This window comes from Mytilus galloprovincialis, chromosome 6 (genome assembly GCF_965363235.1).
Source record: "Mytilus galloprovincialis chromosome 6, xbMytGall1.hap1.1, whole genome shotgun sequence".
NCBI lineage: Eukaryota > Metazoa > Mollusca > Bivalvia > Mytilida > Mytilidae > Mytilus > Mytilus galloprovincialis.
In genome coordinates this window covers 28,029,862-28,050,842 of record NC_134843.1, presented here as the reverse complement: position 1 = coordinate 28,050,842, position 20,981 = coordinate 28,029,862, and the positions used below count along the sequence as shown (strand labels likewise).

Below are 20,981 nucleotides of genomic sequence, written 5' to 3'. Positions count from 1 at the left end.
CTCCAAGGGGGGTTTCAAAAAGTTAAGGGGGGGTTTTCTTTTAAGGGATTCAAATTTTTTTTCAATTTCACAGTATTGAGCAATAGATTTGTAAGAATTCTTTGACCACAATTATTTTGTTTCAGAAACCTATATTGTGTCAAACATTTGATCACAATCCAAATTCAGGTCCAGTATCAAAATTGAATATTGGGTCCAAATGTCCCCCAACTGTTCAATGTTTGACCTCTGCAGTCGTATCATGCTGTGCTCAGCGAAGCATTTTATTTCTAGAGGCAGTTATTGGCATGATACAGGTTATATTCAGCTCGTACTATTTATGATGGCTCTTACAGGAGGGAAATGTTCTTGATTTTCACATGATGAAGACATTATCTTTCAATCAGTTTGATCGAGGTTTGGTCTAAGCTGGCATGTCAGTATCTGCTAGTGGTCTTTTGTTAATTTATATAAAAATAAATAAATGTGGTATGATTCTAAATGATTCGTCTGTTCACAAGAGACAAAATGACACAAAATTAATAAAATGGAATATGTAGACAGCTCTCTCACAAGCAAAAAACTCTAACTGTAAAAATATAATGTGCATCATCATTTTTCTATGTCTCTTCTGACTAGGACTAGGACTATGACTTCTTTTACCTTGCTGTATTTATTTCCTTGTGATTTTTTTACTGCACATCTGCTAGGGGTACAGGGAAGGGTTGAGAACTCACAATACATGTTCAATGTCATCACATTTTTTTGTGCCTGTCCTAGGTCAGAAACGTCTGGCCTTTGTTAGTCTTGTATGTTTTAATTTTTTATTTATTTTGGATCATTTATATGTTTCAGAGTTTAGTGTGAACTCCACTTTTAACTGTATCTGTTGTATCCTTTATCTCTAGTTCAATGTGATAGATGCATTTGACATAATTTTGAATTATTTAGTGAAAGAACATCATCTATGTAGCAGAAAGTAGAGTTAAAGGATAGTGCTAACTTCTTATCTTTCTTTTTAAGAAGTTCCTTGAAACTGCAAGCTTGGTTTCCTATAATTGCTTACGTCCATCTTATTTGAGATTTGGTAAATAGTTGTGTTATTGACAATCATCATGATTATACCACATCTCCTTATATTTACATTAACAATTTGCCCATATTATTTTAAAAAAGAAGATTGACAGAATTAATGCTTTTGCAGCAACAACTTTTATTTCAATGAAATTATTTTAGCTGTACCAGAAACCCCAGGAAATTTTAGCCAGATATCATCATCAACTTCAAGTATATATGTGCAGTGGGATCCTCATTCTGGGGGTGGATACAAACAAACATTTTACATACAGTACAGAGTACAGGGATCATCGGAATGGACCATTGTATCAGCTGGTGAGGAAGATATAAATGAACAAAGGAGACGCAGAACATATGAAGTAACAAACTTAAAGGAAGGAAAAGCATACGAACTGAGAATGTATGCTGAGAATACAGCAATGAAAAGAAGTAATTTCACAGAGGTGTTGACTGAGTTAACACGCAGTTCAGGTATAAACTGTAGCTTATAATTATAAGGGATTATTATAATTTACTATTGCAGATGTGCTTATTGTCTTAACTAAAAGTTCAGGTTCAAAAGGTATATTTTCAATGTTACTATGAATCTTTATTTCGCTATATATTATTTCATGCTGTCCACACCTAATTCGTTATTGTAATTTTCTTTATTTAGCTAGAAAACTAATTGTAACTTTGCATCTGTAGTACATACTTCCTATCCAAACAAATATTGTAAATATAGATGCACTATAAAAGGAAAGAGAATTAATAATTGTACATGTAAATATCATCGGATATATACCATAGCATGTCCACATTTTGCTTCATTATTTCATTATATTTCTGTGTTTTCAATGTTATTATAACCAACACACGTAATATTTCCATTGTTCATGCTCATATTTTCTTTGGCGATTGACGGCATTCATCTTTGCGTTTGGCTTATGACAGTTCAAAGTTACTTAATAAAAATTAACAAATTTTTCAAAAAAAAAACAAATAATACTTTAATGTATATATTAATGCATACAATGCAAGAACTTTACGTGAAGTCATCGGTGAATATGATAATCTGTAGTCATTGAAAATGTTTCAATATGGCTTTATTATGTTAATTGGAAGCAGCAAACAGATCAGTTAAAATCAACAATCATCAGATTTTATCTTCTTATTATTAAACGGCGTGGTCTGATAACAAATGCGAGCAATATCAAAATTATGACAAAACAAAGACGTAAATTATACATATACAATTATATATCGTACTTAGCATGTCTATTATTTTAGTTGTACATGTCCATAATTGTGAAAGGTTCTGTTATGTTATTTTAAGGTTTGTAAAAATAAAGATAAAGCATCGATCATTTCTTATTATCAGTTATGTAGTTTGTGCTACTTAAGGTGGTATGAGTGTCTTCCTCCATCTTGGATTGTAAAAAACAGAGAACCAAAGGTCAAGATTTTCCATCAAGTTAGCAAAATTTGATGCAGGAATGCAGATATTTAATGTGAATTTTTATTGATAAGAACCAATTTATAAGAATATAAAGCCTCGGTCACACCTTACCGGATAGCACGAAAGGACGCCTAACGGATGAAAATAAAAGTTGTTCGTTGGCAAAATTGTTATCCGTTGGGAGTCCGTTGATGTAAAACGGACGCGTAACGAATGCATAACGGACACACACCGGGTATGCAAAGTACGAGTAACGGAGACGTACCGGACAGAACAGATGTCGAACGTACATCCAACGGACGAGTACAGCATAAAACGGAAACCTAACGGAAGCGTACCGGATAAAACGGATGAACAAGATATACGGAAAAATCAAAGACGACAATAATAATACATGTAAATCGCATAAATATTCAAAATGTTTCTGTGTAACTCGTTTTGGTTTGTTCTTCAAAATTCCACCAAAGGGCAGTGTCTGGCCTGAATAAGAACTGCTTGATTGTGAAGACGTGCCTATACTCTAAGAGCGATTATGAATAATAAGAATTCATGAACCTTCAGAAATCTGACATACCAATAATTGGCATTTCTGACGCGAAATTTTCAATATACGGCATTTATCCTTTTCAGATCCGTTCATCATCCGTTTTATCTATCCTCCAACGGATGTATAACGGAAACGTAACGGACATAAAACGGACGAGTACCGTACAAAAAGTACGCTTAACGGACATGCAACGGATATGGACGGACGTCTAACGGATAAGAACGGACGTCTAACGGACATGAACAGATTGAAAAAAAAGTTATCCGTTAGGCGTCCGTTCGAGCTATCCGGTAAGGTGTGGCCGAGGCTTAAGTTATAAATATAAATATTTTTGCAAATGTTTATTATTTTTGGTTGTTTTTAAATTTTTTTTAAATTGGCATTTTAAGGGGAGGTAACTCTAAAACAGTACATTTTCTGAAGGATTCTACAAGGAATTTTCCTATTTTGTATTTTAGCCGGAAAAAACGTACGTTGACCCTATCTTTTCTTTTGATATTTTCAAAGCAGTGTCTGAAAGCTATATTTTCCTGAAGTATTTAACAAATTGAATTCTATCATTTTGTTTAGTTTCTAATCACAAAATGGTGTTTTTTCCTGTATAATCCATGCAAAATGTGTCATTTTGTCCCGTCCAGTAGCTTAAGAAAATGCGCGGTGACCTATCATTTTTATTATATTTTTCAACATATATCAAAAGATACTACGTTTTGGCAAAGTATGAACAAATTCTATCATTTTTATTTTAGACTCCCATACCATTTTAAATTCAATATTTATCATTTTTAATTGAAAATTGATGATACACAATAACTGTTTGCAAGGCAATAATAATACATGTTTATTGTATATATTGGGAGGTTTGAATGATAAAATTAAATATAACATTTTCAAACTTTTTATGTGTTTAGTCATTTTTACAGTATCTACGACATCAAGTGCAGTTATTGGTGCTGTAGTAGGAGTTGTTGTCACTTTAGTGATTGTATGCGCCTCTTTTATAGTGATACTATTAATCAAAAGGAATCAAGGTAAACTGTTAATCAAAGCTAAAATCGGTTAACCATCATAATAAACGATGATTTGTTATGGCTGACACCGCATAATATTTAACTGGAAAGAGATTAAAGTAAACAACACGGTTGTCATGTTCTATATTTCTTGTATTGAATATACTTTTATTTTGATAAACTATACAACTGGTGCTTGATTTTAATTCCATGAAAAGTAAATAATAGATTAATATATGAGACAACTAATACTTTTATATACTGGGAATACCGAAGTTAAACATGGCTTGTGAACGTGAAACACTTTTTTTATTTTGTCAATATACCATGCATACGTACATCAAGAATCAATCCTGTTAGACCGTAAAAAGTTGAAATTATTGCTTTAAGTAAATATTACGGATATTTATTTATTTAATCGAAATGATGTACCGTAGTAAATAACTATTGTCCAACCAGTTTCAGTAAACACTCATGTAAATAACATGCCAATAGTTATCAAAGGTATCAGGATTATAATTAAGTACGCCAGACGCGCGTTTCGTCTACATAAGACTCATCAGTGACGCTCATATCAAAATATTTATAAAGCCAAACAAGTACAAAGTTGAAAAGCATTGAGGATCCAAAATTCAAAAAAGTTGTGCCAAATACGGCTAAGATAATCAATGCCTGGGATAAGAAAATCCTTAGTTTTTCGAAAAATCCAAAGTTTTGTAAACAGGAAATTTATAGAAATGACCATATTATTGATATTCATGTCAACACCGAAGTGTTGACTACTCGGCTGGTGATACCCTCGGGGAAAATATAAGACGTTACAGAAGCATTGTCTTTGTAACGTATACCCGGGGCATTCAAAAGCTACAATTCATAATCATTTTAATCTCATCATTTCAACGTGTTCTTCATCTAATGTGTTTTCATGTCTGAAGTATAATTAGATATTGATAATCTCACAAGGTTTAGTATTTATACTTGCAGTGAAAGATAAAAAAGAAAAGTAAGTTGACTATTTTCTATTCAATTATTAATAGTAGAGATAGCATCGCAACCGCATTGAACATAATTTTATACGTGGGAAGGAAAATTGTATAGCGTTTGTGGTTTATTTTTGTAGTCTGAACAAAATTATAATTAAATATACTTGTTTTTGTTCTTTCTATCGATCTGATAAGTGAGCCCGTTTTCAACTTATTTTTAGAGTTTGTATTATGATGTGCTGTTACTACACTGTACCAGTTTAGGGATACTGAATGTACTTGTTCAAAGTCAGGGGTCTGTTTGTTGCTGTTTATTTTGTACATACATTGGGCCTTTATTGTTATATTTAAATTCCTTTAACTTATTACTTCAATCTGTGCCTTTTATAACTTATTTTACGGTATATGTTTTGCTCTAGTTAAAGGTCATAGGATGACAAATAGCGGCTTAATATATACGTTGTGTGGTCGCTGATAGAGAGTTTTCTCAATACACTGACACTCATACCGCATTGTTTTATTTTCATATGAAATATATAATAAAAACATTAATGATAATAACAAGATATAAATGATGTATTTCTGGAATTGAACACATGTAAAAATAAATTGAAAGTAAGCTTTACATGGACCTTAGGATAACCGTACTGTATTTGAAACCTCACTTACGTGAAGCGTGGGATTTATTGTAAAAAACTTGTTGGATGAATTTGATGGGCGTTACGCCCAATAGCTAATTTTGAGTATCTAAGTGTCTGCGATAAATGTAAATATACTGTGATGATATGTCGTCATGTTAGAATTTATCATATCACAACGCTGCTTGAACGTTACATGCAAGTTCAAAGAGATGTATATTAAAATTGAATGTGACAATGATAAAGTTCAATATGTCAAAATGGATGAACATATTTTACATAAATTGACTACATCGTAAAACAGCATCGACAGTGTTTTGATACTATTCAGTATATTTATATTATATTTAATGTTTTTTTAGATAAAGATGACCTTTCATGATTTGTTGTTACCTTTACGGGGCTGCTGGTTATGATAAAAAAAAATGGAAAACAACACGTTTAATGATTTAGTGCGTCCGAAGCGCTTTTCTTGATTAACCTTCATCAGGAACGCTCAAAGCCAAACGTTTGAAATGCGAAGATGTATAAGTACCGAAAATCGTTGAAGAGCTATATGTCAAAAAGATCTAAAATAAATAGTCAAATTCATCTCAAGTCAACTTTGCCTGAGGGATTTGAAACCTTGGTTTCATAATAATTTAAAATTTAAAAACGGACAATTTTAGTAAAGTTTGTTAAATTATGTCAGTTCCGAAGCACTGACTACTGAGCTGATGATACCCTCGGGGACTGATAGTCCACCAGCAAAGGTATCGACCCAGTGATGTTAAACATTGAACACAACACGTTTAATAATTTATTGCGTCCGAAGCGCTTTTCTGGATTAACCTTCATCAGGAACGCTAAAAGCCAAACATTTAAAATCCAAAGATGTATAAGTACCGAAAATCGTTGAAGAGATATATGTCAAAAATATCTAAAATTGATAGCCAAATTCATCTAAAGCCAACTTTGCCTGAGGGAGTTGAAACCTTAGTTTCATAATAATTTCAAAATTTATAAACGGACAATTTTAGTAACGTTTGTTACATCATGTTAGAACCGAATCACTGACTACCGAGCTGATAATCTATCATCATTGCCACGCACTTTATATTAGCCTTACTTTCCAAATTATTATTTTATAACATACCAAATTTTTATCTAAAAATGATGCACCATTCTCAAATTTGTTTTATTTGCCTTAAAGAGAGATATACTTCTACTATATTTTGCTTACCGGAGTACAGTATGTCAACGAAAGACGATGAAAGATACACCACAGGGTGTTAAACTACTAGCATTTACATTTTCTTTCAATTTATCACAAAACTTTAAAATAGCACAATTATTGTAAAATGCTAGACGCTTCGTATATTACTAATGTGTTGACATGTCAACGTATATTTTTACCACCTAACAGAAGTTCCAATGGAAAATTTATTATAAACAATGTCATAATATCTTTTCCTGTTGGAACAAATATTCTATTCCATTTATTCCGGTAGGAACATATACTGTAATATATTTCCCTTTTGCAACTTATATCATGAAGGAACTTCTATTCCGTGACACCCATACTGCTATACTCAAGACAATATTTTGAATACTCAAAGTAAATCGATAACTGAAACTTATTTTTTACATCAATTATTACTTCTTTTTAAGAAATGATAAATTTTATGTTAACACCGGCTTCCAGAATATTCAAAACGGAGATGAATACGAAGAAGTGGAAAATAAATTTGGTAAGTTACCTTTATAATATAGAATAGTCCAAAGATACAAAGGTGACGTGACATTCAATACCAATAACGGACAACATAATTATACAAAAGCGGAACACAACAAGAAAGACGGACAAGTGCACACAACATCTATCTTAAAAAAGGAAGATTGAGCAACACAAACTCCACCAATAGCAATAATCAGGTGCTATGCAAAGCTAAGCAGCTCCTGTTTCACATGCGGCACCGGTAATGCTACTTGTGTAATTAAAATTCGGCCATACATTACTTTCGGTGATATTATTATCGTGGAAATTCTGGTAATCAATAAAAGAACATCAGTAATCATTTGTAACACAGATATTATATAGCAGTCAATCAATTGAGAATGACGTCACTAGAACTGTGGAACTCACAATTCAGAACCCTTTGTTCTAAAGCTTTTTGTAAGGAGCATCCCTTTATCATTGAAACCGTATTAAAAATCAAAAACCCTGGAATATCGAATCATCTGAGAGATATGTATGCAATATGTAGGTCCATCTAGAATGTTGCTAACGCAATACGTTACGAGTAGCACTCAGATCTAAAAACAAAATCTGCATTATGTTCTCTCTTATTTCTCAATTCGTTTGAAACTGTGTCCTGATAAAATCAGTAAAACTTTATGTATGGCTGAATAATCATAAAAATAGCTTATAACTACAGTCCTGGTCCCGGTACTGTTGGTATTATAATATGTCTCTTTATTGAACATTATTGTATTGGTATTGTATTGTTTCAGATGTTGAGCATCCGCAGTGAGTATATAAGGATTCTTTGACATGTACATCCTCACATAACAATGACATAAAAAAGATTTCACTATTATTTTAATGTTTATTTTGGTCATTAAGCTCTTCAAATGTTTATATTTTGATACATTCTGAGCTTACACATATTTGTTTAAGAGTGTTTTTTATGAAAGTAGATTCAGCAAAATGCTATGAAAGAATAAAATTTATCAAGAATTACATTCATATTCATTTGTTTTGAAAAAAAATTCATACACGTTCTTTTAAAAAACACACACGTTTAAAAAAAAAAGCATTCTATATATGGTATAATTGCAAGGTGTTTTCATATATTTCGAATTAAAAGTTGACCATATTGCCTTATCCATTCATTTTGTTATAAATTTTAAAGTTCCTTACAATTCTAAGTTAACCTTCACTTGTGAATGGAAAATATGTTAACTCAATATCCAAGTGAACGTTGACATAATGATTCAATTAGCCGTTTCAGAATCTAAAGAATCATGGGTAATTTCATTGTTCGTACCCCAAAATGAAAAAGACGCCACGTCATTGGTTAAATTTCCATTGTTTATGACATTTTTAACCAATCAGGACGTTGTGGTGTACACTTTTGAAAATATTACCCAGGATGCATTAGAATCTGAAACGGCGAATTACTAAATAATTATTTTTCTTGTCGACTTCCTATATCCCTGCAATTATACTCATTTCCAATCTTATCACTGTGTATGGCTTTTATTTTCACTGAATAAATCCGTTAAGCTCGGGAATGTTCCCACTACAGTAGTTTTTTTTTTATCAGGGTTGTGATTTCGAAACAAAAATTGCACAAACAAACCTATAGTATTTTTTTTTAAACTATCATGACTGTCATCTTATAAGCTGTTACTCAACAGATTTAGTTCTATCCGTAAAATAGGAACATCTTAGTTATTCTATGTCGCTTCGTCCTGTTGTCTTCATTTACATTCCCTACTCTGTTAATTAATATAATCAGATATACACCTTTCCGTTTTTAAATAATGTGTAATTTAACAATACTGACTTTCAAAATGTGTATGTTTATCATTCTAGATGAAAGTACATCATAAAAAGCGCATAGGACCAACGAACGTTATGAAGGTTCATGTTCTGTTCATAATAAATTTATCTAAAAGTAATGCATTGATTTTTGTTAATTTTGGCGTTTGTGTTAGAATTTGTCATGGAATCAAAACTGTTGAAAAACAAAACTACAAATTGAAAATGTTATGTTAACGTAATAAAATCATGGTTCGGTTTCAAATGCATCAAAAGAAAAAACACAATTGAAAATCGATCAAGCAAATACTATTTAGATTCCAAATATTTTCGTTCAATTATGTGAAAAATTGCAATTAGAGCCTCATTCATAATTAGTATTAATATTATCATAAACATGCTTTGTCAAATTATAAATATTGTAAATACTTTTTAATCTTTTTATTTTTTTATTTTACAGAAATTCAACGCTAGACAATATCCCATATCAAAATATGTCATACCATTGGACACGACAGCGCTTAACCCAAACAACTTTAGTTTGAGTCTGATTGATTTAACTCTCGTGTTTACCGCCTGTTTTATAGCAAAACTTCTGGTATTCGATTTTTTCAAATGATATTTCCGCATACAAAATATTTTCATTAAATTCTTATAATTATCATTAAATGTTTCAGATCTAGTAAAACATACGAAACACTTGGTACCAAAGACAAAATAAGTGTTTATGATGATTTAGAAAATACCAAAGGTGCGTATGGTAAAATTTAATTGAAAGAACTTGTCTTTCTTGCTTATTCTTTAGTTTTCTATGTTGTGTCATATGTAATTTTGTATGTTTGTCTTTTTCATTTGTAGCCATGGCGATGTCAGTTTATTTTCGATTTATAAGTTTGAATGTGCCTCTGATATCTTTCGTCCCTTTGTTGCAAGGGATCAAATATGAAAATAATAGATTTTATTTTAGTTTCATAAGATATGTAAGACTACTCTACATATAAACAAATTTGCTTATATTATACTTAAATTTATCTCAATATTAGACAATGAAACAACTGTTTTAATTAAAAGTGTCATATTTGAAGCCACTCGTCTTTGAATGCCGTACGATAGACATAAGCTGCTTACACTCTATTGATAGAAAAAATATATAACATCCATTCCTTGTAATTCAATTCAAATACAAGTTTAAGTCTGCGTTAACCATGAACAAACGTTAATTACGTTACAGTCACATGACAAAATTATGTCTATGAGCTGATATACAAAACACTGTCAGACAATTAGAAGATGCGTTACATCCAAAATTAAATACAATAGTAATGATAATAAAATTTACACAAAATAATTTGACTTGTTTACTTTATTATATAAGTTTAAATATAGCTGTCAATATCTTATTTCGTCAAGAACTATTTGACAATACACCTCGATGCACAATAGTTACAACGCTGATAAGCCGTATACTTCTGTTGAACTGTTGCTGTTTGTTTCTGTTATTTCATAAGCTATAGTTAAAATGATTTGGAACTTGTAATATCTTTTATCATTTTTTTTCTTATTTAGGTGTAACATCATCAAAATCGTAAGTTTTATTACTATATGTATATGTATATCGGAAAATTTGAAATTTCATATCTTAAAACAATACTCTTTTACTTGTGACAATTAAATGGGGATATTTAAACGATATGTAATTCCATTTCGAAAATAAACAAAATGACAATAATAACTAAATTACAACAGACTACAAGCAGTTAACTAACATTCCAGCTTTAGACTTCAATTAATCTGATTGAAAGATTATGATTTCATCATATGATTATCAGGCACAATCCTTCCCGTTATTGGTTTAGTATCATACTATTATAAAGTATATGAGAAGAATATAACCCGTGTCATGCCAACAACTAGTTTTTAAATAAATGTGTTTAGTTCCGATGCAAAGACCCTATAAGTGAATCAATACTAACGCCAAAATATGCAATATTTAATGACCTGACAACAGTATCGTAACTATATCCCTTCTTAATAAATATATTTAAAGGTTTTGTTAGTTTCTGAGGTGAATACTGACATTTTTGTGCTTTATTAAGAATATGTCCATAAAAAAATGGATGTGAAATACCTGAACGTATAAGAAGTCTGCATGTTAAGCTATAATTACGAGTAATGTCGAATGTGTACATAGTCTTTGCCTATTTGTACTGTAGAAACTATAGTTCTCTTACTGACAACTATTCAACAGCTAATATGTTAATTGGTATGCACGTTAAGGATTGTTATCATAACATGTATCTATCCTCCCAGCTGAAGCAAACAATCAAATAAATTGTATTCGCATATAGTTAATCTTTTATCGTGTAATATTTAGTAAACTTTAATATTACTTTCCTAAAATTTCTATTTTTGTTTTAGCTCGATGGGCGTTTACGAAGCACTAGGTGTCCAAGAAAAACCAAGCATTTATTCTAAAATGGAAAACCCGAAAGGTAGCGTTAAAATTTGAAAGCAATATGTTCTGATAAGATAAGATACATTTGACCATCATTGTATGATCATTTTGCCAAATAGTTTTTTCCATCCTTGGCCAAGAACGTTCCAAATGAAGTTGAATTCAGCAATACGCTCCAAGTGCATATACACTGCTAATGTGTTATTTTTACTACACATTCTATAGTTTATAAGATGTTTCTATTAACGATGATCTTCCTTTGGACTATTGCTTTAACCAAATATCTAATTTTATTTCGATTATGACATAGTCAGAGATTCAATTCAATAGACATGGAAATACATTGTTAGATTATAATCAAGTGAACTTGTCGTTGTTTTAAGTTCAAATTCGGTAAAAGTTATACCCTAGCGTCAAAATGTGTACCTTTCAGTTTAAATTTTAGATATCATTATCACAAAACAAAACACAATATGGTTGGTATCTACAGTTTAAAGTAATGCATCAATGTTATTTCCATTTTAGAAGAGAAGCAACTTAATACGTGAGTACTACTTAAAACCGATGAATATAACTTTGAAACGGCAATAATACAAACGCTCCAAATTGTATATCTTTTAAATTTCCGACCTGGAATCCGTTTGTGATGTTTTCACAAAGTCCACTCCCAAACATGTTAGTATAGCCCCGTTTTGAGGACGTTCACAAATATATATTTCAGGCAGAATTGTTTTTCCGATATGATTTATAGACAGATTTGTATGCCTTGTTGGTTCTAATTTTCAAATATATGGTAATTTTCGAGAAGTTTATCAATATTATAGATATTTAACTTTATTGCATTTACTCGGGTAATTGTTCCAAGAAAACATTGCAATCGTAACTATACTTATTACGGAATATGAATAATTCGTTAAATCAATAGTACGTAGTAAGCAACAAGCCTACATTCGTATATAAAATGTGTAGTAAAAACGGAATCGCACGTCTCCTTCAACACAAGTGTCAAAACGACAATAAGGAAATGTAGATTTCTTTAAATAACTAAATGTTCATGAAATATAAGATTAACTCAATGAGCCAGAAAACCAGGAATCGACATATAAACTTCCATATATAATATAATACCAAAATTTTTAATAACAATCTAAGTTTATTCGTTAATTTAAAAGAGTGATCACTCCGAAATTGCTTTCCGTATTTTTTTCTTAAAAAATGTAATTCATAATTGAGAAGTTCTTTTTTTGCAGACAACACGAGGATAAAAACCAATTTAAGAAACCGAATGATCACAACGACAGCATGGAACTAAATACAACACAAGGTTAGTGTTTCCTAATATTTCATTGAAAATTTTAACTCATCAGATTAGTACCTGAAATATGAATTGTCCCCTAGTCATGTATAATTTACAAGTAATGGCATATGTCTTTTTTCATACGAACAAAATGCAGAATCTACTATGATCGTGTTCTTGTTTACATTACACAATTAAAAACTTCTGCAAAATGTGTGTTAAAGTGATAGGATAGGTGTAAGTCTTATGACTCCGAATACTCCCAATAACTCTTTTCTTCCTATCAATCTTGCTGTCATTTAAGCTTTTTAATATGTTCCTGTTTATTTATGATGGAACATGTTGTAAAATCACCATATTTAATGACGTTACAAATTGTTAACAACATCCAATCACTTATGTTTCATTTTAGAAAGTAAATGGATAAAGACGGTATGCATATACAAAACTATTAGTGCGCATGTGATGATAATTCCCTTGTTTTTTTATCTGTAATTTCATAGAATATTCATTTCATTTTGTTATATTTTTTAATCAATTTCTGAATTCAAAGTATATCAAATCGTTCTAGCTTTTTTTGTATCACTTATACATATAGCATAACACACACTTGTTAAATATTGAAGGTCGAAATGTCTGTTTATAATTTATTTTTAAATGATAGTCTAAACTTGTTTTGGAGATTTTTCATCTTTTTTTTTCATTTACTGGCTATATTACCTTTAATTTCAGAACGGACAGAAAAAGTTTATGAAAATGAAGTATTCTGATGTAGATATAGCTACACATGCAGCTTGTTAACTGAAAAGATAAGAACACCAGGAGATATACGAATACTTTGAAAACATAATACATTTTATGTTTAGAAAAATGTTTTATGTATATATAGTTATATTTGTAAATTTCATTCAATATTGTTTTGCAAATATTTGTGCTAATACGGTAGTTTGTTATTTATATAGTCAGGAGAGTAACTTTAAGGATTCGTGTTGTTTATTCTTTAGTTTTCTATGTTGTGTCATGTGTACTATTGTGTGTCTGTTTGTCCTTTTCATTTTTAGCCATGGCATTGTCAGTTTATTTTCGATTTATGAGTTTGGCTGTCCCTCTGGTACCTTTCGTCCCTCTTTTTTAACAAGGGATTTTTTGAAATACCTGTGAAGGTAATTACTCAATAGACACTTTAAGGAATATTCAAATAAACAGTTACCCTAAGAATAATGTCAAAAATATCATTTCTTTAACATATTTCATACAACTCTAAAATGCTTAAAATGGTATGGGTGTCTTTCGCCAGTTTTGTTTTTAAAAAAAAACAGACAATCTAAAGTCCAGGTTTCAAACAAACTAGCAAAATTTGATGCAGGAACGCACACAACTAATGTGAATTTGCATTTATAAGAACAAATTTATAAGATTAAAACTTTTGTTGATATCAATATTTTAACAAGTGTTGATTCTGCTTGATTTTTAACTTTTTTTTATAAGTATTTTAAGGGGAGGTTACTCTGAAATAGTGCATTTTTCTACATGGAATTTTGCTATTTGTTTTTTAGCCGGAGAAAACGCACCACGACCTTTTTTTTTCTTTTGATATTATCAAACCATTTTCTACAAAACCTATCTTCTCGTAATTTATTTTACAATTCTATCATTTAGTTAAGCTGCTAATCACATAATGGTGTTTTTTCCTGTATAATCCATACAAAATGTGTCATTTTGTCACGACCTGTTGCTTGAAAAACTGCGCGGTCACCTATCATTTTGTGAACATATATCAATAGATACTACGTTTTGGCAAAGTATTAAAAAAGTCTATCATTTTTAATTTAGACTGCCATACCACTTTAAGCTTAGTAGTTACAGTTATGTAATGAAAATCTGTAATTGTTTTGGGTTTATATAAACTATAAAAGCTATATAAACTAGTTTTATAAACTCGAATTCATTACATGTAATCAATTAACATTAGTAACAAAAGAAGTCTAGATGTTTTGGAAACCAAAATTCAAATGTTTTCCACATTTAATGTTTTCCACATTTCAATTGTTGTTGAACCATTTAGTCAGGTGCAAACATATTGCTAGTATTGATTGAGTGTTTAAGCTTCAAATAAGGGCAGAACGAATTATCTTAAATGAACATTATAAGATGACATTTTCAAACAAGCTTTTAAGAGAGCTACGATTGATGTCCATTCCAGATTATTTTGTACACTGAACAGCGATTTAAGTTTTTAAAGTACTTCACCAAATGACTCCAAAATATCTCGATGTATTTAGATATGTTGATCACGTTACGTCTAGAACAATCAGACAAAGCACTTGTAATAAATGTTTTGTTCCAAAATCTAAAACTGAATACTAGGAACGCTCTTTGGTGGTATCTGAAAGCATTTTGTAAAATAAATTGTCTACAAACATAAAACAAACCAATTAAAAAAAACATATATTTAAGCATAAGAATTAAATATTTGTATGTTAGTATTTTCATCATTGAATATTATACTTTAAGTTGTAAAACCAGGTTTAATCTACCAGTTTCTACATAAGAAAAAACACGAATATTGTTGTGCTCTGTCTCCTCTAGTTTCTGGTTTTTCTTGGATATATATTCAGTATAATGTACACTTTTCTTTGAAAATAATCTGTAAAAATTGTTAAAAAGATGTTGTTTTTTTTTTGAAAATATACTTTTCAATAACAAATTGACTTTGATTTATTACTGATATAAGATCGATGCAATATTGATTTACACTGCTGTAATAATTTTTATATATAAGATATTTCTGTCATTTGAATGTCGATATATCATTTTCATTTATTTATAAGTTATATTGCATTTACTTTGAATTCTTCAAAATTGTTGAACCTCTTGAAATTTGTTCAAGATTAAAATAAATATTGACATCATTTGAGATCCATTAAGGTTTCCCTAAGCATGATATTGAATATACAAATTATATGAGTATATAACGTTTATTTATATTTGTTCATTTTGCAAATTCGCGTATATCTTACAGCATAACACGTTTTATAAATAAAGCTTTAGATAAATAAGCTTGAAGCTATTTCTGTATTTTATTTAGAATATGCCGTCGTCAATTAAGAGAATACCAGTTTCTAGTAATAAATATACAATTGAGATTGACAATGGGGAATGTTTCAAAGAGACAACTATCCCCTTATGTTCAAATGATGTGGATGTTAGCAATTATTGCCATCCGTTTTGGACTTCAACAATGAGATACATACAAACCGTATACTAGTAAATGTTTTTAAAGGTCCTGACATGAATGAAAAATATAAAACAATTAAATAGAGAAAACTAACTACCTAATTGATAACAAATCAATTTAAGAAAATCAAGTATGATAGACATGAACCAACAATACACGCTAAACTGCAGGCAGTGTCCAAAAGCGTAGTTGCATCCAACTCTTTATAATCCGACATGTTAGGAATGAATGGGACATAACTATGATCTTCTTTGCGCGTTCGTGTATGTATGGTCAATCTGTTTGCCCTAATTTCCCTTTTATATAACAAAAATGCTTGATATTGGAACTATTGAATACTTAAAATAGTTATGTTGGTCTTCACTCTCGTTGTTGTTTTCATATTAAAATATTTTACGATATGAAGAATTTTACAAATGTTACCGAACTGTAGTTAAATATTGCTCATTACATATAATTAGAAAATGTCATTGTGGTGAAAACTCTTTTGATTTTTGAAACTACATGTAGAGCAAATTTTTTAGATGATGTACAACAATTACTGTACATCTGATTAACATGTAGTTAAATTATAGTATAGTATCAAAATGAAATAATTCAATGCTGCAACTGTATGAAGTAATTCAATATTTAATTCATTTGTGATAAAACCATGCTTCTCATAAATGAACAGCATGCAATTGATAATTACGCAACAAAATGTTTTCAAAAAATATTGCAAAATAAACTGGCTGATCACATGCAAAGAGGGGCACTACAGTGACTCAACTATATTGACATATAACAAGAAAGAAAACTTTAAACCCGTACAAGATTGAAATAATTTATGACCAAAAATATGTTTCTACAATGAACGGGAAAACTCATCTATGTATTGATTTAGTCCCAAAACATATTAAAAATACATATGTTCTTCTAGAATAAAAAAAACTCTTTTTTCAGATGCTTAAGTTATATAATAAGCAGATGTCAAGTTTCTGTCCATTTCTCTAAGATATATCTTGCTTACAGCTTAATTCTAAATAAAAGTGCAATCAGTTAGAAATTGTCTCGAAAATCCCCCATTACGCACTCTTTCCATGGATTTTAAATGTAAATCATCCATACTACCAGTGCTATCATGTGTTATACAGCATCAATAAATCATCAACACTTATAATAGATATAGTTGCATATTCAAGATGCATTTTGTTTATTTCTAAGAGGGAGAAAATACACGGAAAGAACATATTGTGAAAAACATCTACCTTGATTCAAATCAAGTCACGTAAGTACAATTGAAAAAATGCTATGCCATTCATAAGCCGTGTGTTTCAACTTTTACTGATAAATAAAACACATAATGCAGACATAGGCAATAACGTACTAAATTACTTAATATATCAATATCACTTACAATTGACATTAAATGCTTGAACTATATTTGTTGAACTTCCAGTTTCTGTTCATGTCAATGTTTGGAAATATGTACATGGTTCTTTACTTGTGCTGTAACACCACTTCCCTTGGTCGTAGGAGGGTTTCAAACATGTTTAATCCCGAAAAGTATGTGCTTCCCCCAAATTAGGATTTGATTTCATTGATTGTTTTCTAAAAAAGTAAGTTTTTTTTTTTTCTAGTATAAAGTGTTTCAAATTTTTCATTGCGATGACTAACGATTATTCAAGTGACAAGTTTAGCTTGCTTTTAAACCGAGAAAGAAAAACTTTAAACCCATACAAGATTGAAATGATATATGACCAAAAATATGTTTCTACAGTGAACGGGAAAACTCATCTTTGTATTGATTTAGTCCCAAAACAGATTAAAAATACATATGTTCTTCTAGAATAAAAAAGCCCCTTTTTTAGATGTTTAAGTTATATAATGAGCAGATGTCAAGTTTCTGTCCATTTCTCTAAGATATATCTTGCTTACAGCTTAATTCTAAATGAAAGTGCAATCAGTGAGAAATTGTCTCGAAAATTTCCCCATTACGCACTCTTTCCATGGATTTTATATGTAAATCGTCCATACTACCAGTACTATCATGTTTTATACAGCATCAATAAATCATCAACACTTATAATAGATATAGTTGCATATTAAAGATACATTTTGTTTATTTCTAAGAGGGAGCAAAAACACGGAAAGAAGATATTGTGAAAAACATCTACCGTGATTCAAATCAAGTCACTGTGTACAATTGAGAAAATGCTATGCCATTCATATCTGAGCGTTTCAAACATGTTTAATCCCGAAAAGTATGTGCCTGCCCCAAATTAGGATTTGTTTTCATTGATTGTTTTCTAAAAAAGTAAGGTAGTTTTTTTTCTAGTATAAAGTGTTTCAAATTTTTCATTGCGATGCCTAACGGTTATTCAAGTGACAAGTTTAGCTTGCTTTTAAACCTGGTTTAATTCATCATTTTTTTTTTTACATAAGACAATGTCTGTACCACGTTAGGAGTATGACAACTGTTTACAATGTAATTAAGTTGTGACCTATCATGCCTATGGTTGCTTTCTGCTAGACCATTTGATCTTTGATTGAGAGTTTTTCGCAATGGGAATCATACCATACCCTTTTGATCTGCTATTCAATAAATTCCTTAAATGTCAATGTGTGCAATAAAGTTTCAGATGTTTTTATTATTGAATATGGGTTTCAAGTACTTCAATGAGGGTCTGTTGTAAATATCAGGTTTATTACATTTTATTGAACGTCAGTTTAAATTACCAATAAACTATCTAAATTAGCAGTTTGCACATTAGATAACTAAGTGTTGTACTTATATCGTTATCTCTTACATTTATAAATATTAAAGAATATTGATTTGGAATACTTTTATCGAAGTGTAAGAAAAACTTTTTTGTCAAACATTGAGACACAGTAACCAGCTACCTTAATGAGATTTTTTTCAAAACAATTTATTCATCGGTTTTTTTTTTTCGTCTTAAAATTAGCAAAGTGGAAATGCAGGTTATTGCAAAAATGAATCCTCGTAGGGTTAAAACACATCTAATCACTTCTCCCGACATGAAAAAACAACCCAAAAAACCTGGAAAGTCATCGACTTGTACAATATCAAAACTTGTTTAAAGTTGATTTAAGTACTACGCAACACTCTTACTTTCGAGAGGGGTAATACAATATACTTATACATGTACACTCTAAAGAAATAAGTCAGAAATTAGCATAGCTTGTTTCAGATGCTCCATTAATCTACAAAAGCATATGTCAAGTGTATGAACATATAAATTAAATATCATATCTTGCTTCCCCCAGTACCAATACTTTATACATGTTTAAATATAACAACAATAAATCTTCAATACCTATAATAAATACTGTTGCATATTAAACATATTGTTTTACGAAGAGGGAGTTTAAAACATAAACAGAAAGAGGTTGTGATTTAAACTAAACTAGCGTGATTATACTCTAGTCACGTAAATACAATTGAGAAAATGCTATGTACTTCTAGATAAAACACATTCCATTTAACATATAGTACTTAGAGTACGTTATATATTAATATCACTGGCAGTTGATCTTAGAGGCTTCAAGTATATTCGTGTATTGCAATAATATAATGAAATATAAATAGAATTTTTAACATGCGCTATTACAAAAGGATTGGAAAAGGGTTGGAAACATGTTTAATCCAGCAATAGTATGTAGTTGCCTGTACCAATTAGGTAGCATGTTATTTTGTGGTTGTCATTTATTGTCATTGAGTTTAACAAGCAATTAAATCAGGTCTTATTACCATTTCTTCATACGAAAACGCCTTAAACAAGTCAGGAATAGGAGAGTTGACAATTTATTTTAATTTGTGTAATGTGTTTGAGCTCTTCATTTAAACACGTGTCAAGAGACTTTCAGTTTTGAATTTGACATGGGTTATGGTTGTTTTTGTTATTTTACTTTGGATGAATGGCTATGCGTAAGGTTTGCTCATTGTTACAGTTCGACCTATGGTTACCTGCTTCTATAGATCATTTGATAATTGTGGAGAGTTTTCGCAATGGGAATCATACTACATCCTTTTCTTTTTATATTGAGTAAATTCCACAAATGACATTGTAAAGTTTTTTATTATTATTGTAAACGGGTTTTAAGTACTACAATAAAATGTGGTTTGATTGCCAATGAGACAACTCTCAAAAAGAGACCAAATAACACATGAATTAACCAATATATGTCACCGTACGCCCTTCGACTAGGTTTATTACATTTTATTGAACATCAATTAACAGTTGATTCTTCTTTCTGCATTTTATTGGCCTATATGTTCTTTTCTTCATTTTGCTGTTATATGAAATTATTTCCTTACTATTCAGCTATTTGTGTTACTGTTTTATTCTGAAAAATGCCTTTGACATGATGCTTTGTTGTTCCCGTTAAACATATTCTCTTTCTTGTCTAATCGTAAGATATTAAATATTATGTATCAATAACATTATTGTTATCAAACAGAACCAGTAAAACACAAAGAAAACGAACTTCCGTGATAAGTGATCATTCAGATATACACTTTTTCATATATTTTGAATAGGTTTAATAAATACAAAGTTGAGGAATCGGTATGACGATGAATGTATTATTGATGAACCTTTTCCTTCGGCTTATGACATTACGTAAGTTGCAGAATTGTTTAATTTAGAAACCTTACATATCGAAAATATATTTTATACATGTAAGGATTACACAAGTAAACCTTGTTTCTAAGATAGAAACGAGCCCAGCTTTCACGTAACATTAAAACTTGCCATATTGTTGACAATTTCAACAGCATACGAAATATCATT

At 30.3% G+C, this 20,981-nt stretch overlaps 1 pseudogene; it reads left to right on the top strand.

The window, feature by feature from the left end:
* The window catches only part of LOC143078557 (uncharacterized), a 53,744-nt pseudogene extending 38,433 nt beyond the window's left edge, over positions 1-15,311 (top strand).
* The last annotated feature ends 5,670 nt before the right edge of the window (positions 15,312-20,981 follow it).